Below are 23,036 nucleotides of genomic sequence, written 5' to 3' on the forward strand. Positions count from 1 at the left end.
AATTTTTCAACTAAAACGTCCCATGTATCAATCGCCCCTTCAGGTAACGATTCCAACCAATCTTTGGCTTCTCTCTTTAAAGTCCAGGGAAATAACATGAGATATATCTGTTCATCCTCCACTTATCTTATTTTAAATAGAGTGCAGATCCTACTAAATGTACGAAGATGTTCATTTGGATCTTCCTTCGGTGCACCACTAAATTGGCATTGATTAGTTACCATGTGTAGAATTTGTCCTTTGATTTCGTAATCTGGCGCATTAATGTCTGGTTGAGTAATTGCGTGACCTTGGCCAGTGCGTTTAGCTCTCATTCAGTCTTCCATACTTAGAGGTTCCAGATTTTCCATGATTGAATTTGTTGAATCTGAATCACTAGAGGATTCTGATTTAATGGGTTGTTCCTCGACAATCTCCGTTTGAATGATTGGTGGTTCCGGAGGAAAAATTAATGGTTCAGGATCTCTGAATTGTCCCTGAATATCCTCCGGATTCTCAATTGTGAGGTCGGGTTCAAAAAATGGATTATCGGAAATTTGAATTGGAGTACTTGGTCGATTGGATGACGATTCTAAAGAAAAATTAACGGCGACAATATTTGCTAGATGTCTTGATCGAGTTACAGGTGGTGAACGTACAAAAGGTGGTGAACGTTTTGCTCGGTGCATTCACTGAATATCCTATTAGTTATAAAAATAAGAAAAATTATATAAGTTATCAAATTAATAGACTTTTCTGATTTTGCCCACGTTTCGAATAGCCAAAAGATGCAGCAGAGGGGCAGGATTCGTTTGGTCTCAATATAATTGAGTACTGTTTGTCTCCAATAACCCGGTCCACGTACAAATCCAACTATTACTACGAACCAGAAAATGGATGTCTATCAATTTAACCACTTAAAATAATTTTTTGTTTTGAAATTTTAGAGAAGAAATAGAAAAATTCTATGTCCTAAAAACTAGAGCGTCGAGAAATAAGAAAGAAAAAGATTGCACGTCGAAAAATGTCGAAAAATAAAAGGTCGAAAAATAAAAAGAAAGTAGCGTGTCGTAACTTAAAAGGCACTAAAATTTTAAAACGGCGTCGCAAAATTCTAAAGCACCTAAATCTTAGTCTAAAGAAATAGCACTTAAGGGATTTTACGGCAAAGCATAAAAATCTAGAAATAAAAATAAGCTACGGCAAAATACTAAATTTAAAACTAATTACGAACGACAAATATTACGAATTGAACAATATACAATTTATAAAAAGAAGCTAAAAATGATAAGATTATTTATTTTTATAAAAATATTATCTTTATATTGATTTTATAAAAGTATTAATTTTTATATTTAATAAAACTAATTACAACTTAAAATACAAATTAATTTAAAAACTAAAACTAAATTATTATAATAATAAACCTAATTAGGGTTTAGAAATAATAATAATAATTAAAACACCGTAATTAATGCGATTTCAGGTCAAACCAGGCGTGTCAGGGTGTGCTACGCGATCTCGTAACTTTGTGGCTTGTCTCCTCCGAGATCGCGGAGTGCAATTTTACCAGATTAAAAACTGGGCTAAAACAGTTCGGCCCAATTTAATATTTAAATAAAAACAGTGTTGGGCTTCGATGGGTTTCGGCCCAATTCTTTGTTTTAATTATTATTTTTTTGATGATTTTAAGTTTTATAAAATATTAGATATATAAAAATAAAAATATATTTTAAAAACTTAAAATAAAAATACTTATTAATTTTATAAATAAAAATCTTAAAAATAAGTTTATATATATATATTTTTTATATTTTTGATATTTAAAAATGTATTTTTTTACAAAAACAAATTAAAATTTAATAAAAATCTTTTTATATATATATATATATAGAGTTTCGCTTCGGCTGTTCCCCGGCAGCGGCGCCAAAAATACTTGATGTGTTCGAGGTGGTGTATAAAATAGTTATATTTTTACAAGGAAATACTATTAAATACGATACAATTTTACACAAGTGATTTATTTATTTATAGAGTGGATATACCTAAACCTTTCTACAACACTTATAGGCAGTGTACCTAATCGTACAGTAGTGTAGTTTTGAGTAAGTCCGGTTCGTTCCACAGGGATCTTTTAAACAAGCTTAACGCTATATTTTTAAAAACTATATTTGTAAAAATACAAAAATATATAAGTAATATTATTATTATAAAAAGGGGGTTTTTACCGTTTAATGACCGGTTTGTCGATTTTAAAACTTTAGTCGCAGTTAAAACCTAATGTAAAATATTAAAAATAAATATAACTTAATTTAAAGCGTAAAGTAAATAACGATAATGAAATTGCGATAATTAAAAGTGCAATTAAATATGAAAATAAAGGAATTATGCTTATTTAAACTTCTGTAATCATGATGTTCGACGTGTTGTTTTTAGTTTATTCCCATGGGTTAATTGTCCTTTGTCCTGGATTATTCGATATGTCCATACGGATTTGTCCATAATAGTCCATCAGTCATAATCATAAAGTGCGAAAGTCTTCGTCAAATTATTCTTATTCCCGAAGTCAAATATTCCAACTAATTGGGGATTCGAATTGTAACAAGGTCTTAATACTTTGTTTAATGAATACACCAGGTTATCGACTGTATGTAAACCAAGGTTTTACTACTTTGTTAACAATTACACCAATTACCCTTGAATGTAATCCACCCCTGTTTCAACAAGTCTATTAACTATTAATCCAGTTCCGTGTCCGGTAAAATGAACAATTATTGGTATTTATAGATATCCCGCCCACCGTACCCAGTCAAGCGTATGTGGTTATATATAAATACGTCAAATTATAAGTCTATATATTAAATTAACGAGGTATCATTTGGTTAATATAAAGCCCATTAATAGCCCATAGTCTAATTTCCACAAGTGTCGTTCTTTTATCCAAACCCCAATTATGGTACAAAGCCCAATTACCCAATTTTAATATTTAGTCTAACATCACGATTACTTCGGCTTAAATAAGCATAATAATAACTTAGCTACGAGACATTAATGAAAATAATTTAAACATAACTTACAGTGATTTATTAATAGCGTAGTGTTACACGGACAGAGTTTCGACTTAAAACCTTAAAACATTCACTAACATAACCTTATTATTATTAATCTTAAATTAAAATTATAAATTATAAATATATATATATATATATATATATATATATATATATATATATATATATATATATATATATATATATATATATATATATATATATATATATATATATATATCTTTACGTATGATGAAAAGAAAAAGAAGGTGTAAAAATATCGATCGAATGCGTTGCCTTTTATAGGCCCCATTTTAGTTTTGGTGTGCTCCGCGATCTCGAAGGGTTTCTCCTTCACAGCTCCGAGATCGCGGAGTGGTGGATTACAGCTCATCCAAGTTTGGCTCCTAGCTTGCCGACGGATTTTTTAATAAATAAATATAATATATATATAATTTTAAGAATTATTTATATATTATATTATATTTATATGCATAGTTGACTTGTAATTTTTGCACCGTTGCGTCGTACGTTGAAAGTTGACTTAGGTCCCGGTTCCGGATTTTTGAACGTCTTGCGTACAATTTAATATCTTGTACTTTGTGTTTTGTAACTTGTACTTTTGTCATTTCTAGACGTTTCTCATCAATAAATTGAACCACTTTAATTGTACTTTGTACTTTTTATCTTTTTAGTCATTTGCGTCTTCAATTCGTCGAATCTGCCTTTTGTCTTCACCTTTTAATATTTAAACGAATATCACTTGTAAATAGAAAAATTGCAACTAAAAGCTTGTCTTTTTTGAGGGATAATGCTATGAAATATATGTTCGTTTTTAGCATTATCACTCCTCTAAAGGCCACTTTGGCCGACGGCTTAGAAGGGAATCAAGGGGAGGAGAAATACTTACTAGTCACTAGCATGTAATGTCTTAAAAAGTTGGTTATTAAGGGTGTTGTTATGGGAAAGATGTGTAACAAGGCAAGCAACTAGATTCCTTACAAGTTAGTTACACTAATTAAGTCTAAGTATTACTTTCATAAATAAAATGGGCTAATGAGTCCATTAAAGATGTAGGGTGGGCTTCTAAGTCCACTAATCATTAATCAAAGCCCAAGTTCCAAGTTTGTAGCAATTAAACAAATAAAGCCCATGTAATTAACCATTAACACTTGTTAATTAAAAATGATTAATAAAACTTAATCATGAATGTAAATAATACTCTAAAAATATTATTCGTGTAATGTACGTGTGTTACAAAGACGTTTCGGGAATTTAAAGTCAAGTATGATCAATCATGGTAAAGTAAATGTAATAACATACATTTATTAAATCACAAGTATTAATAATAACAATTATTAATAAATAAATGTTCGAAAAAATCCAGGGTCGTTACATTACCCACCTGTTAAAGAAAATTTCGTCCCGAAATTTTAAGGTGAGGTAGATGGAGGAGTCGGGAAAAGGTGAGGATACTTCCGCATCATTTGATCCTCTCGCTCCCAGGTAAACTCAGGTCCTCGTTTGGCATTCCATCGTACTCGTACAATCGGAATCTTGTTGCGTTTCAAAGTTTTGATCTCACGATCCATAATTTCAACAGGTTCTTCCACAAAGTGGAGTTTGTCATCAATTGTAAGTTCCTCAAGTGGTATGATAAGTTCGAGTGCGGCAAGACACTTCTTCAAGTTTGACACGTGGAAGGTAGGATAAACTGAGCTCAATTGTGCTGGAAGATCCAAACGGTAAGCAACGGGTCCAACACGTTCCAAAATTTCAAAAGGACCAATGTATCGTGGGTTCAACTTTCCATGTTTTCCAAAGCGAATCACACCTTTCCAAGGTGCAACCTTCAACATTACACGGTCACCAACATTGAATTCAAAGTCTTTACATTTAAGACCGGCATAACTCTTTTGACGATCGCGGGCAGTCTTAAGTCTAGCTTGAATCTGAGCAATCTTCTCTGTGGTTTCATGGACTACCTCGGGTCCAGTGATTTGCTTTTCGCCTACTTCGGCCCAACAAATAGGAGATCGGCACTTGCGGCCATACAACGCTTCAAAAGGTGCGGCATTAATGCTTGAGTGATAACTGTTGTTGTAAGAAAATTCGGCGAGTGGAAAATGCCTTTCCCTGGCCTTTCCGAAATCAATAACACATGCACGCAACATGTCTTCCAAGGTCTGAATCGATCATTCACTTTTCCCATCGGTCTGTGGGTGATATGCAGTACTCATATCGAGACGGGTTCCCATGGCTTCTTGCAAAGAACGCCAAAATCTAGAAGCAAAACGGGGATCGCGATCTGATATGATCGATAAAGGTACACCATGGCGAGATACAAGCTCTTTGATGTATAATTGAGCAAGTCTCTCCATCGTATCCGTTTCCTTCATAGCCAAGAAGTGTGCAGATTTGGTAAGACGGTCAACGATAACCCAAATGGTATCGTATCCGCCCACCGTCTTTGGTAGCTTGGTAATGAAATCCATTGTTATCCTTTCCCACTTCCATTGCGGGATTTCCGGTTGTTGAAGTAACCCAGAAGGTCTTTGATGTTCGGCCTTAACTTTCGAACAAGTCAAACACTTACCAACATAAGTTGCAACGTCTTTCTTAAGGTTCGGCCACCAATAATGTTCCTTAAGATCGTGGTACATTTTGCCCGCTCCAGGATGAATCGAATATCTTGACTTGTGGGCTTCATCAAGTATAAGGTTCCGTAGATCTCCATAAAGAGGTACCCAAATTCTTCCGGCATAACATCGGAGTCCAGTCTCCCTAACCTCGAATCGAGAGACAAGAATGTTCAAATGTTCATGAGATAAATTCTCCTCCTTGAGAGCCGCTGCTTGGGCTACTCGGATCTGACTGTTGAGGTTCGAATGGATGGTGATGCTCAGAGCCCTAACACGAAGAGGTGTCATCCTCTCCTTTCGGCTTAAAGCGTCAGCTACAACATTGGCCTTACCAGGATGATAGCGAAGTTCACAATCGTAGTCGTTTAGCGTCTCGATCCATCGACGCTGTCTCATATTCAGTTGCTTCTGATCAAAGATGTGTTGGAGGCTTTTGTGGTCGGTGAAGATAGTGCTCTTAGTCCCATACAAATAATGTCTCCACAATTTGAGCGCAAAGACAATGGCTCCCAGTTCGAGATCATGAGTAGTGTAGTTCTGCTCGTGAATCTTCAATTGGCGGGAGGCATAGGCAATAACCTTTGATCGTTGCATCAGTACACAACCAAAACCACTTTTCGAAGCATCGCAATAAACAACGAAATCGTCACTGTCTTCGGGAAGCGATAAGATAGGTGCGGTGGTTAACTTCTTCTTCAAAGTTTGGAATGCTAATTCGTGTGCGGGTTCCCGAATGAACTTCTTGCCATTGTGAGTCAGCGCGGTCAAAGGACGGGCAATCAGAGAGAAACCTTCGATAAATCTTCGGTAGTAACCGGCGAGACCTAGGAATTGGCGGATGTGAGTTGGAGTAGTGGGGGTCTCCCACTTGCTGATAGCTTCAATCTTGGTGGGATCAACTTTGATACCCTGGTCGCTCACAAGATGTCCCAGAAATTGGACTTCCTTCAACCAAAATTCACACTTGGAGAATTTCGCATAAAGTTGCACTTGTCTCAAGAGTTCAAGCACTAGTCAGAGGTGTTGCTCATGCTCTTCTTCGCTCTTAGAGTAGATGAGGATATCATCTATGAAGACGATAACAAACTTATCCAAGTATGGCTTGCAGACACGATTCATGAGATCCATGAATACGTCAGGTGCGTTGGTTAAACCGAATGGCATCACGAGAAACTCATAATAACCATAACGGGTTCTGAATGCAGTTTTCATCACATCACTTTCCTTCACCCTCAACTGGTGATAACCGGACCGCAAATCGATCTTATAGTAAACACTCGATCCTTGAAGTTGATCAAAAAGATCGTCAATACGGGGAAGGGGATACCGATTCTTGATTGTCAATTTGTTGAGTTCACGGTAGTCGATACACATACGGATGGATCCATCCTTCTTCTTCACAAACAACACAGGTGCGCCCCAAGGCGAGAAACTTGGTTGGATAAATTCACGGTCTAACAGCTCTTGTAGTTGACTCTATAATTCTTGCATCTCGAAAGGTGCGAGTCTATAAGGTGCGCGAGCTACAGGTGCAGCTCCTGGCACTAAATCAATCTGAAACTCTACTGCTCTCAGCGGCGGTAATCCAGGCAATTCTTCAGGGAAGACATCGGAAAATTCGTTCACAATTCGAAGGTCGTTCACACTCTTCACCTCGGTTTCTACGGTTTTCACATGTGCTAGCACGGTAAGACGTCCCTTCTTCATAATCTTTTGCGCTTTCATGCAACTAATGAGGTTCAGCTTCGAGGTACATCTCTCTCCGTAAATGATCAGTGGCTCACCGTCTCCGTGTGGTATACGAAGAGCTTTATCTCCGCAGATAATATCGGCTCTTACTCTGGTCAACCAATCCATGCCGAAGATCACATCAAAACTTCCCAATTTTATAGGTATTAAGTCAATTTCGAATTCCGTACCAGCTATGTTGATAATAGCTCCTCGACTAATGTGGTCAACTTTTTCAAGTTTTCCATTAGCGACCTCGACAAGCATACTTTCTTTTAACGGGACTAACGACCAATTAATATTATCGCAAAAGTGTCTACATACATAACTCCTATCAGCACCAGTATCAAAAAGGACAGAAGCTAAAAGATTGTTGATAGTGAATATACCTGTCATCAAGTCGGGATTCTCGCGTGCATCCCTTGCATTAATGTTGAAAGCTCTACCACGGGGTGGTCCGCTGTCTTTTCTTTTGTTGGGCACGCATTTCTGAAATGGCCCATCTGTCTGCATTCGTAGCACTTTTTCGGCCCATTAGTGTTCGGCTTCCCATTCAAAGTGGTGACCATGCAGTCTTTACCGATATGTCTAGTCCGTTGGCACTTTTCGCAAACAACATTACAATACCCAGTATGGTGCTTATAGCACCGCTTGCATTGTGGTAGGGTTCCCTTGTAGTTGGGGTTGGAGTTCCCACCGTTGTTGTTTCCTTTGAAACCCTCATGTCGTTTCGCCGGGTTTTGATCATAGGTCCTTCCCCTGTTGTTATCCCATTTGCGCTTCTCACTACTACCCGCTTCAGACTTAGCCTTCTCCGGTTTATTAATGATAATTTGATTCATTAAAGTATGCGCCATGCGCATCGCTTCCGGGACATTAGGTGGCTTGGACGAGGTGACGTTTCCCTTAATGCTCTTAGGAAGTCCCCAGAAGTACCTTTCCATATGATTGAATTCCGGGGTGACCATTGTCGGACACATCAGGGCTAATTCCAAAAATCTCTGGTTGTAACTATCAAGGTCGTTCCCAACAGCCTTTAATTGCATAAATTCAATCTCCATCTTCTGGATCTCGGTCCTAGGGCAATATTCCTCAATCAGGGCCCCTTTGAACTCCTCCCACGGGGTAGCAAATGCCTCATCGATACCCTTTGCTTGAGCCAACGTATTCCACCACGTTAGTGTACCGTCAGACAGTGTGCATGAAGCAAACTTGGTTTTATTCGCTTCCGAGCTGTTACTAACTCGAAACACAGATTCTAATATCTCAAACCATCTAGTGAGACCAACCGGTCCCTCTGTTCCACTGAAGTTATGAGGTTTGCAGCTTTGGAACTCTTTGTACGTGCACCCATTACGAATGGGTTGAATAACCGGTGGCGGTGGCGGTGGAGCTTAGGGTTGCATTTCCGCAATGGCTGCGGCTACCCTTTTGGAAATCATCTCCTCGATTTGGGTTGCGGTAGGTGTTGATGTTGATCGTCCGTTGGCCATGGTGTTCTAAACAAAAATTTTGACTCAAGTCAAAATCCAGTATGCAAATAGTAATAATAAAGTGTATGTAACCAACACAGAATCAACACATCACATGTTTATTAAGTAACGCATCTAGGTACAAATACCACAGAATCATATAGTAACGTAAATAGAACATCGTGCAAGAATTAAATAACGCAAAGTTCCATTCATTAAAAATAATAAGTTGCATACATCCGAATAAGTTCGTACAATACATAAGTGGAACATAAAACTACAACTAGATTACATAAAGAAATCTACTACAAAATTCCTACGGTGAAGGTAGGTATAGGATGTCCAATACATGGGACATATGGTCCTCGAGCTCAGTTACCCGAGCACGGAGGATCTCCACCTCCCTCATCAGTGCCTCGACAGAGGGAGTGGGTGGGGCAGGCGGTGCAGTCGGTACGGGTGGTGCTGGTGGAGCTGGTGGTGCTGACGGTCTAGCTCCAGAAGTAGAGGCTGCGAGGCGGTAAGGCTTACGGATGAACGGATCAGCAGGATACGGCACAAGCCACTTTCGGGCGGTAACCCTACGACGTCGACCAAATGCGTCAGTGAATGCTCGACCTCCGTTGATCCCGGGAATGACGGTACCATCGAAACGGTACCGCTTCTTCGGCGGGGTGGAGTGTGGCTGAACAGGTGCATCATCGGGGTCCTCCTCGTCGGAGTCATCGGTGGAATCCTCGCCACTAGAGTCGTCTGAGGATGTGTCGTCGGATGAAGGGCCATCAGAATCATGTGGAGGTGGCTGCACGGGTGGCTGTACTGGCTCTCCTCGGGCGGCCATCATCTGTCGGTATCTAAAAGGCGGGATCGGCACGAGTCGTCCATCAGGAGCGCGTCGGCACCAATGACGATACTGATTACGGAATGGACCTTCCCCAAATTCCGCAGGAATCACAACACCACCAGGATGGTGCTGTGGCTCCTGAGGTACTGGGGCTAGTGGAGCTGTAATCTCCGGGAGGTCCTGGGCTCCGTCTGCAGTACCCACTGGGGTAGGAGCATGACTACTAGCTGTGACAACCCGGAAATTTCCAACCAAATTTAAACTTTAATCTTTATATGTTTCCGACACGATAAGCAATATTTGTTAAGTTAAATTTCAAGAATTTTAAACTATGTTCATACATTCATTCAACCTCAACCAAGTTCCAACGATTCACGAACCATTAAACGAATATGATTATATATGTATATGTGTATATATATTATAACTTAAAACGTAAACAAAATATTAGAATAAATACTTTATATGATTGTATCTGTTTCAAAATGTTTATCAATGGAATTAGAAGATAAGATCAAATGATTGAATTATCGGATATTTTGAATTATGATTACAAGTCTCTGTTGAAAGGCCCACGTTGATTTGAGAAATCTTTGCATTTTAACAATATTCGGAAAATGGTAAAGTGATTTATAAATAAGAACAAATTGTCAATCATTGAGAACTAGACAAAGGATAGTGGAAGATTGAATCTCATAAAGACTCGATTGATCTATTTAGTTTCAAACGTACAAAAACGTTTTCAGTTTAAAAAGAACTTTATTATTAACACGTATATAACTTTTATAAATATCTAGAACCACTTTTGAAAACTCATTACTTAACTAGTATGATAAAGATAACGATATTTATATTTTATTTTATTAAATATATATAACGATTAAAATTAATATTATATATATTTATACGCGTATTATACGTACATAGTTTTATACTTTTACTATACTTTAACTTTACCTTTACTTTACTTTAACTTTAAAAATTCACTTTAATAATTCATACTTTAATAATTCACTTTAATAATTCATACTTTAATAATTCACTTTAATAATTCACTTTAATAATTCATACTTTAATAATTCACTTTAATAATTCATACTTTAATAATTCACTTTAATAATTCAAAAATCTATTATAAATAGAATTCAATAGGTTTCATTATTTCATAGAAACTTGAAAATATTTTTCTCTAAACTCTCTCAATCGATTTACATATATATATTTACTCCGTATTATTTCAAGATATTATTAGTATACATAAAATATTACGACGGAGTGCTGTCCGAGTGATTTCGAAATTGTTTTTCAAGTAGGATAGGATTAAGGAAATTATGGGTTATAGCTATGGAGGTGATTGAGTATGGTTCATGGGTATGCTCATGAGGTCAATATAGTGTTTATCATTTCCGTTGCGTCTACGTACCTTTCCTGCAATATTGAATCTCAATATTGATACGTGAGTACTCATAATTTAACTTTTACATACTAATAGTGTATCCCTGACTAGTGCTAGAGTATTTAGGATTATGCATGCTTGTACTTTTGATATTGCCCTTAGACAGATTAGGTTAAATCTTGAATTAGTTACACTTGCGGTTGAGATAAGGTATAAGATATGCATGTCCTTGGAAAGCTAGCGAAAAATTAAGAACTTTTCCTTTAGATATCGAATGGTTTCGATGAACGGATTAGAAGTTATAATCAATTGAATTTTCGATATTTTTATTAAAAATGATTATTATTATCGTCGTTTTTATCGTCGTTCTAGTTTTATCTTATTATTATCATTATTATTATCTTTATCAATAAAATGGATTTATCATTAAAAATTGTTATTTTTTTTATTATTATTATCGTTATTATCGTTAAAGTTATAATTAGTATTATTATTATTATCCAATTATTATTATTATTATTATTATTATTATTATTATTATTATTATTATTATTATTATTATTATTATTATTATTATTAGTAGTATTATTATTATTATTATCATTATTAATATATATATCATTATTTAAAAATGGTTATTGTTATTGTTATTATTATTATTACTATATTATCATTAAGATAATTATTAGTATTATCGTTAATAATGTTATAGTAACTATCATTATTAATATTAGTGTAATTAAAACAAATATTTGAAACACGTAATTATTTTTATTACTATTATTATCATTATTATGAACACGATATAAAAGACGATTAAAAGCTATTAAACGAAACGATTATGAAATAATGAGTAAGAGTATCATGATGAAATTAAAATATTATAAGATATTGATTTAGATAAAATTATCGTTCTTATTATTTTTATCATTACTATTATTATTAAAAGTATCGTTAGTATTAAAACTATCATTTTAACTAAAATTATCATTTTAATAGAAATGTCATTGTTACTATAAAATATCGTTATTATTATTATTTTAAATAGAATTATTATTTTAAAGATAATATTAAAAATTATCGTAAATATTAAAGTTATCATAATTAGAATTATCGTTTTATCATAATGTCATCTTAGTAATTATAAATATTGAAATTTTTATAATAATAATTATTATTACAAAATAATACAACTTTTACTTACTATCATTATAGATATTATTTTATCAAATAAATATGTGATACAAACATATTTTACTACGTGTAATAACTTACTTTAATAATACCAATCATATTATCTTTATGATATTAAATGAACCCTATAAATTTTATTACTTAATATATATAAAAGTATATTTTATTACATAAATTAAATATAAAATTTTATTTATTAATAAATAAATTATATTATTACTCTAATAAATCTTTTAAAAATATTTAAAAATATAAAATGACGATATTTAAACTATATATTAATCATGTATAGATTTTTGGAAATTATTTTGAGTCAAATTTACTTTTGTTGACTTTTGCATATTAGTCTCGAGCATTAGGATTGTGGTACACTATGACTTGATCTAATTTGTTAGACAAATATTGACCAACACATAATTATATATAATTAATTTAGATTCGTGAATCCGAGGCCAACCTTGCACTTGTTCAATGACGTTATATGTATTTTTACTACGAAATACAGTATGGTGAGTTTCATTAATCCCTTTTTAAATGCTTTCGCAATATATATTTTTGGGACTGAGAATACATGCGCTGTTTTTATAACTGTTTTACGAAATAGACACAAGTAATTGAAACTACATTGTATGGTTGAATGATCGAAATCGAATATGCCCCTTTTTATTAAAGTCTGGTAATCTAAGAATTAGAGAACAGACACCCTAATTGACGCGAATCCTAAAGATAGATCTATTGGGCCTAACAAACCCCATCCAAAGTACCGGATGCTTTAGTACTTCGAAATTTATATCATGTCCGAAGGAGGATCCCGGAATGATAGGGGATATTCTTATATGTATCTAGTTAATGTCGGTTACCAGGTGTTCACCATATGAATGATTATTTTTGTCTCTATGCATGGGACGTATATTTATGAGAACTGGAAATGAAATTCTTGTGGTCTATTAAAATGATGGAAATAAATGATTATGATAAACTAATGAACTCACCAACCTTTTGGTTGACACTTTAAAGCATGTTTATTCTCAGGTGTTAAAGAAATCTTCCGCTGTGCATTTGCTCATTTTAAAGATATTACTTGGAGTCTTTCATAGCATATTTCGAAGAACGTTGCATTCGAGTCATTGAGTTCATCAAAGATTATTATTAAATCAATTTATAGTTGGATAGTGGATATTATGAAATGGTATGCATGCCTGTCAATTTTCGATGTAAAGAAAGTTTGTCTTTTAAAAACGAATGCAATGTTTGTAAAATGTATCATATAGAGGTCAAATACCTCGCAATGTAATCAACTATTGTGAATCGTTTATAATGTATATGAACGGATCCTTTCAGTTGGTATCAGAGCGGTGGTCTTAGCGAACCAGGTCTGCATTAGTGTGTCTAACTGATAAGTCGTTAGGATGCATTAGTGAGTCTGGACTTCGACCGTGTCTGCATGTCAAAAGTTTTGCTTATCATTTCTAGTCGGAAATTATCTGCTTATCATCCATAGGAAATTACCTACTTATCATTATTAGTCTAGACACGTCTTGCTACATTAATTGCATGAGTAGTGTATAGACAAAATTCATATCTTAGCGTAGCTGCTAAATCATATCTTATCGTATCTGTTACTTTAAACTTTGCCTGACATATCCCGCAAATTCATCCGTAATATATAAAATCTTTTGATCTCTATATATAGATATCCTATGTAAATAGAATACCACCCGATAGCCGAAAAATCATTTTATATCGAAAATCCTTTATCCAATCGTACGAAATGGAATTTGTCGTCAGTTCAAGTCACTCGGATTCCGAAATGGAATCTCACTCAAGCTCCGAAAGCAGTGTGACCGGAATGGATCAACCAATCAGTCATCACCTATTCTGGATGAATTGGGGATGGGTTCGTAGCCTCCTCAATCATTGGAAACAAGAAGAAGGTGATCCTTTCCATCCACCACATTGCCCTCTTGGCGAAGAACCTGAAGCACTTACCGGCGAACCTGTTCGAGACACCATTTTCTCTCTCATTTCCAGGGTATCTCTTCACGATTATATACTACATCAAATTCTATATTTTATTTATCCGCTCGTTCCGACCGACAATCATCCTGGAATAATAGAAGAAGTCAACGAACTTCGCGCTCGGGTAGTGGCTTTGGAGAATATGGTGCAGAGATTACAAACACCAGCAGCAGCATAACCAGTACCACCATCATCAATGCCAACAGTACCATTACCACCTCCAACCACAACCGTGTCGTAAACCTCAACTTCACAATCTGTCCCACGTGCATCAACGTCATACGCACCATAGATACCAAGGAGTACCAACAACAATAACTGATGAAGTATTAATTCATAACTTCATTTGAGAAACATTTCGCGGCGATTATGTAATCTCTAAAGTCTTAGAGAATATCTAATCTAGCCCTAACCATAAATCAGTTAAGCGAACCAAAATGATAGAAGGAAGAGTAGAAACCCTGACAAAAATGGTGTGTGATTAACAAGCTAAACTTGCTTTACCAACAGCATCAACAGTACCGTCAGCGTTACCAGCATCGTCAGTACAGTCAACATCCGAATCAACAACACCGATAACATCACAAACTCCGTCAGTTCAAGAATCACTGTGGACATCATTACGGATCAATAACGTGTATATTGTATCAACGAGTTATGAAGAATTAACTCATTCCCTCTGAAGAAATTATATGTATATATATATATATATATATATATATATATATATATATTTTAAAATAAATCTTTCCGTGCTAAGCTATTGTGTGTGAATCTTAACTACTCGGTTAATTCATATTACAAATATGCAATAATGTACGTCCTTCAGCCGCAACTTAACCAGCGTTAACTACAATCTCTGTCGCAATTCAACAAATTTCAATTCATAATAAATCAAGTATATATTTGATTTTACACTTTCATCATCGATGTACCCGAAACTTTTCAGATAACATCATTCGTACTTTGCGAAATTCACAAGAATTCCACGAACCGAACATCATATATCAACAAATAACGAAGTATTGATTCATAATTTCAATGTCATTAAAGAAATACTGCGTAAAAGTTATGTACTTTTTAAAGCCTTTAGGGATTATTCAATTCTAGTTTCAACCGTAAATCAAATGAGTTTAATTTAACATTAACTCATTAAATCTATGTTACATCTGAAGAAAATATACATAAATATATTTTCATAAAGACTGTAATAAAATTCTTTTAAACAAAATATTAATTGTGAAAATTTTTTTAACGGGTAGGTAATACCCGAGAGATATATAAATTCACAATTAATATGTTACATTCTTCGAATCTGATTCAGCAAATCATCCATTATACTCCCTACTTTCACAACAATATACATTCTTTTATAGAAATCAAAACAACCATACTCATTCAAAAATTTAATTACATATTCTGATTTTGAAATCTCAAAATTCAACTTGAGATATGACCAAAATCATCACTCTTAGATCCTTACATCTTTCACAAGCTATATTTTAACTTCAAAACTGTGTTAAAACATCAAATGTATGTTAACGATTACAATCTGTGTTCAAACCCTTCGAAAATTTCTGAAGACACTTCGAATGATGAGCAATCGAGATGATGATCCAACCACATGTTACCCACAGTTATGTACCTGAAAAACTCTTGAAACCAAAGTAAAAGTTTAAACAACGTATCCGCGTCAGATTCTTTGGCATTTATTAGTAAAAATAACTTTGCGACTCCTATTCAAAGTAGCCAGTTTTGTCACAGCTCCAGCAAGTCAACTTCGACTTTTCAGTCAGACTAACCTTATTATAACCTTGAGATATACACCATCGTTACTAGGGAACCTTTTACATTCCACCACATTATTAGCAGATGTACCAACAACTTCATTACCCTTTGACTTTAGCCTCTCTAAAAAGTCATTATAATTATTCATTGAAACCCCATCATTTACTCATTCGCATCTTGTAATGAGAATTGCCATACGAATCATTGGGAATTAGCAATCAGTATTTTGAAATCTCGCAGGATGTCTACGCCAACAGTTATATGTGTATATATAACGTCTATCTTCTGGACTTAATTTGAATGTGAAGTTTCTGAAAAATACTCCGAACTACGAATTGGTTCTCCGAAAATGGAAAAAAAAAATGCTGATGAAGCAGCAAAAACTATAAACGACTTTAAATGGTAAAAGCTGGATTATAATGATGAAGTGTGATGGCAAAGCGCAGAAAAAGAGAAGTTTTAGAACTGGAAAACGGATTGAGCAAAATAGGAAGGAGGCCGTGGACAAATTACAAAGACTGAACCTGACTTCAAAGGATCCAAATGATTCAGTACCTGCTGAAGTCATTAACGAATACCTTACTCCCGACTCTAAACCCCTGCGGACAATATTCTTCATCATCCTTTGATATTAGAAATTCTAAAATATCATCATATCTTTCATTATAAATATCCTCCATATTTCTGAAGATATTTTCTTAATTTTTCTTATTTGAAATCATTTACCTCTTCGCGCTATCTGTATTACATCATAAAAGAAACTATTTTAGTTTCTAAATTCTGAAACATTCAAGTTTAAAATAGGAATATTTTGAAGTAATGTTGGGAACTGAAGCATGAATTAGTATAATATAATGACACTTGATCAATGTGATTATATTACAGTAAGTCATGCTGAGTTTCTAAATGGAACATGATGATTCACAGATCATAACATCATCATGTGCCATGTTATACGACTCTTGTATTCTATTTAACCTCTAAAATATGAAGAAAATATTTCTTGATGATTCGGCCTTTTCCAAGGTATTCTAGTAATTTGACAAGTCAAGATCGTGCCATCACAATTTCCTTCCTAGAATATTAACAATGTTCATTCCGAAATTCATATCTGTGAATTCTGGACCATTACAAGCGGTGCTTAATCGCAAGAAGAAGAAACGAAAGGACAGAACTCCGAAATAGAAATTGGGGTATAAATTGCAGCAAATAAAAGAGAGCATTAACTGTGAATGATAATGATTATAGAAGACAGAAGCAGAGACTTTGAAATATAAGGGAACATATAAATCTCAACGACAAACCAGAAATTATAAACCATATATATCGATGCATATAGCAATATAAAGACACGGGAGAACTAGAAACACTATAAACCCAAGAGTATAGTAGAAGTAAATAGATTCTTCTGGCGGTAGATGAAAAAGAAGAATGATCGATATGAAAGTTAGAAGTATATCGAGAATCAGAACTGGATGGAGCATATTGATGAATACTTTAAAATATGAGTTGAGGGGGAAAGAATAGAAGGTGATGAAACATGACTAGGAACTTAGAAATCAACAGATTTAACTCACACAATGGCGGAATAAGTGAATCAAACCCTCTAGTGAATAGGTTAAGTTTTTTTTTGATTAATTTAGTTAAACCACAACTAAATCAAGTGTGATTAGATCAACACCTAGAGCTATTATTCACCACCTGGGTGATTTGGACCGAGAGAGAATCGGAGGAGCTCACTAGATCTGAGTGTGTGTAACAAATGAGAGGCTTAACCTAAAATGAAGAATATAAGACTTTATATACCCCTACTGTTGACTCACCCATACGATTCATTCATCACACGTACGAGTTGGCTTCATCAGCCGTACGGGTGATCACTCACTCGTGTCTTCTCATTTAGGTTGTAATTGTGACTTAACTCAGTATCAACCGTGCGTATGAGCCTGTCAGCCGTACTAGTGAGGCTTCACTTGTACGTCTGACTAAGTCTAACATAGTCAAACATCTAAATCTCGTTCCTGCAGTTCCTGTAACCACATACAAACACGGATAGGATAATAAAGAGCAATCATGATGGCCTGTAAACTGTTGTACCTGCAATGGACGTGGGTAGATGTCTAGGGACTTGCATAAAATGCATCAACAGAAGGTGTGAGTTGTAAGGAAACGAAGGAGGTGAATTTATAAGAAAATCTCAGACAGAACAATTAAAATGGACGATCGCATTTAAAGCGGATCCTAATTCCCTTGATTACCGGAGAGTCAAATCTTATTAAGAAGATTTTCTTCAAATCCCTTGAAATATGGGAATCAATCATATCTACGTCAAATGATAAGATGAATCTACACTTACTCATTTCACTCTTCTATGTTAGCTTCATTCGTACTCTTCATATAAATGGATTGTTTATCCAAATTATTCGCTGATGATAAAACTCTAATTTTCAGCCCGTATGCATCATGAAAACATACTTATTATCATTCACGACCCTTCCACTCAAATTTCGGGACGAAATTTCTTTAACGGGTAGGTACTGTGACAACCCGGAAATTTCCAACCAAATTTAAACTTTAATCTTTATATGTTTCCGACACGATAAGCAATATTTGTTAAGTTAAATTTCAAGAATTTTAAACTATGTTCATACATTCATTCAACCTCGACCAAGTTCCAACGATTCACGAACCATTAAACGAATATGATTATATATGTATATGTGTATATATATTATAACTTAAAACGTAAACAAAATATTAGAATAAATACTTTATATGATTGTATCTGTTTCAAAATGTTTATCAATGGAATTAGAAGATAAGATCAAATGATTGAATTATCGGATATTTTGAATTATGATTACAAGTCTCTGTTGAAAGGCCCACGTTGATTTGAGAAATCTTTGCATTTTAACAATATTCGGAAAATGGTAAAGTGATTTATAAATAAGAACAAATTGTCAATCATTGAGAACTAGACAAAGGATAGTGGAAGATTGAATCTCATAAAGACTCGATTGATCTATTTAGTTTCAAACGTACAAAAACGTTTTCAGTTTAAAAAGAACTTTATTATTAACACGTATATAACTTTTATAAATATCTAGAACCACTTTTGAAAACTCATTACTTAACTAGTATGATAAAGATAACGATATTTATATTTTATTTTATTAAATATATATAACGATTAAAATTAATATTATATATATTTATACGCGTATTATACGTACATAGTTTTATACTTTTACTATACTTTAACTTTACCTTTACTTTACTTTAACTTTAATAATTCACTTTAATAATTCATACTTTAATAATTCACTTTAATAATTCATACTTTAATAATTCACTTTAATAATTCACTTTAATAATTCATACTTTAATAATTCACTTTAATAATTCATACTTTAATAATTCACTTTAATAATTCAAAAATCTATTATAAATAGAATTCAATAGGTTTCATTATTTCATAGAAACTTGAAAATATTTTTCTCTAAACTCTCTCAATCGATTTACATATATATATTTACTCCGTATTATTTCAAGATATTATTAGTATACATAAAATATTACGACGGAGTGCTGTCCGAGTGATTTCGAAATTGTTTTTCAAGTAGGATAGGATTAAGGAAATTATGGGTTATAGCTATGGAGGTGATTGAGTATGGTTCATGGGTATGCTCATGAGGTCAATATAGTGTTTATCATTTCCGTTGCGTCTACGTACCTTTCCTGCAATATTGAATCTCAATATTGATACGTGAGTACTCATAATTTAACTTTTACATACTAATAGTGTATCCCTGACTAGTGCTCGAGTATTTAGGATTATGCATGCTTGTACTTTTGATATTGCCCTTAGACAGATTAGGTTAAATCTTGAATTAGTTACACTTGCGGTTGAGATAAGGTATAAGATATGCATGTCCTTGGAAAGCTAGCGAAAAATTAAGAACTTTTCCTTTAGATATCGAATGGTTTCGATGAACGGATTAGAAGTTATAATCAATTGAATTTTCGATATTTTTATTAAAAATGATTATTATTATCGTCGTTTTTATCGTCGTTCTAGTTTTATCTTATTATTATCATTATTATTATCTTTATCAATAAAATGGATTTATCATTAAAAATTGTTATTTTTTTTATTATTATTATCGTTATTATCGTTAAAGTTATAATTAGTATTATTATTATTATCCAATTATTATTATTATTATTATTATTATTATTATTATTATTATTATTATTATTATTATTATTATTATTATTATTATTATTATTATTATTAGTAGTAGTATTATTATTATTATTATCATTATTAATATATATATCATTATTTAAAAATGGTTATTGTTATTGTTATTATTATTATTACTATATTATCATTAAGATAATTATTAGTATTATCGTTAATAATGTTATAGTAACTATCATTATTAATATTAGTGTAATTAAAACAAATATTTGAAACACGTAATTATTTTTATTACTATTATTATCATTATTATGAACACGATATAAAAGACGATTAAAAGCTATTAAACGAAACGATTATGAAATAATGAGTAAGAGTATCATGATGAAATTAAAATATTATAAGATATTGATTTAGATAAAATTATCGTTCTTATTATTTTTATCATTACTATTATTATTAAAAGTATCGTTAGTATTAAAACTATCATTTTAACTAAAATTATCATTTTAATAGAAATGTCATTGTTACTATAAAATATCGTTATTATTATTATTTTAAATAGAATTATTATTTTAAAGATAATATTAAAAATTATCGTAAATATTAAAGTTATCATAATTAGAATTATCGTTTTATCATAATGTCATCTTAGTAATTATAAATATTGAAATTTTTATAATAATAATTATTATTACAAAATAATACAACTTTTACTTACTATCATTATAGATATTATTTTATCAAATAAATATGTGATACAAACATATTTTACTACGTGTAATAACTTACTTTAATAATACCTATCATATTATCTTTATGATATTAAATGAACCCTATAAATTTTATTACTTAATATATATAAAAGTATATTTTATTACATAAATTAAATATAAAATTTTATTTATTAATAAATAAATTATATTATTACTCTAATAAATCTTTTAAAAATATTTAAAAATATAAAATGACGATATTTAAACTATATATTAATCATGTATAGATTTTTGGAAATTATTTTGAGTCAAATTTACTTTTGTTGACTTTTGCATATTAGTCTCGAGCATTAGGATTGTGGTACACTATGACTTGATCTAATTTGTTAGACAAATATTGACCAACACATAATTATATATAATTAATTTAGATTCGTGAATCCGAGGCCAACCTTGCACTTGTTCAATGACGTTATATGTATTTTTACTACGAAATACAGTATGGTGAGTTTCATTAATCCCTTTTTAAATGCTTTCGCAATATATATTTTTGGGACTGAGAATACATGCGCTGTTTTTATAACTGTTTTACGAAATAGACACAAGTAATTGAAACTACATTGTATGGTTGAATGATCGAAATCGAATATGCCCCTTTTTATTAAAGTCTGGTAATCTAAGAATTAGAGAACAGACACCCTAATTGACGCGAATCCTAAAGATAGATCTATTGGGCCTAACAAACCCCATCCAAAGTACCGGATGCTTTAGTACTTCGAAATTTATATCATGTCCGAAGGAGGATCCCGGAATGATAGGGGATATTCTTATATGTATCTAGTTAATGTCGGTTACCAGGTGTTCACCATATGAATGATTATTTTTGTCTCTATGCATGGGACGTATATTTATGAGAACTAGAAATGAAATTCTTGTGGTCTATTAAAATGATGGAAATAAATGATTATGATAAACTAATGAACTCACCAACCTTTTGGTTGACACTTTAAAGCATGTTTATTCTCAGGTGTTAAAGAAATCTTCCGCTGTGCATTTGCTCATTTTAAAGATATTACTTGGAGTCTTTCATAGCATATTTCGAAGAACGTTGCATTCGAGTCATTGAGTTCATCAAAGATTATTATTAAATCAATTTATAGTTGGATAGTGGATATTATGAAATGGTATGCATGCCTGTCAATTTTCGATGTAAAGAAAGTTTGTCTTTTAAAAACGAATGCAATGTTTGTAAAATGTATCATATAGAGGTCAAATACCTCGCAATGTAATCAACTATTGTGAATCGTTTATAATGTATATGAACGGGTCCTTTCACTAGCTCCGGAGGACGAAGCGCCTGGGTCACTAGAGGGTGTTGCCGACGAGATCGGTGGATCGACAACAGTAGCAGGTGAAATGGCTGAAGAGTCTGAACTGTCCAAAACGATAACAGGTGGAATATCCGACATCAGAACAAGGAAAAATAAATTTTCCATGTCAGTAAGTCATAAAGCAAGCATGTATTAGGCCAACAGTCTAAATCATGTGTAACAGTAAGTAGCATGGCAATAATGACAAGTATCATGCAATCGAAACAGATAATAGCATGTAGTAGTGAAATCATGTAATAGCATACAGCGTATAGTAGTAAAAGTAAGCAGCAACATGCAGTAAGTTCAACGGAAATAAGTAAACTAGCAAGTTGTAGATTAGTCCTATTAGTGAATCCTACTCGGGTCGGTCTTAGACTCACTAATGCGACCTAATTCCCTACAACCAATGCTCTGATACCAAATGTGATGCCCCGTACAAAACCATCGTGTACGAATCATCAACAACAGGATCATTACAAGGTCAAACACTATATGAGTTTTCAAAACAAGTTTGCATTCATGATAAAAGGTGACGTCATAACCAACGTCAAATGTTTTACAATCAAAAGTATGCTTCAATGAACAGAAGTAAATAGTAGTAGTACGTAACCCTTAGGTCGTTACAAATCAT

This window comes from Rutidosis leptorrhynchoides, chromosome 5, assembly GCF_046630445.1.
Source record: "Rutidosis leptorrhynchoides isolate AG116_Rl617_1_P2 chromosome 5, CSIRO_AGI_Rlap_v1, whole genome shotgun sequence".
Taxonomy (NCBI): domain Eukaryota; kingdom Viridiplantae; phylum Streptophyta; class Magnoliopsida; order Asterales; family Asteraceae; genus Rutidosis; species Rutidosis leptorrhynchoides.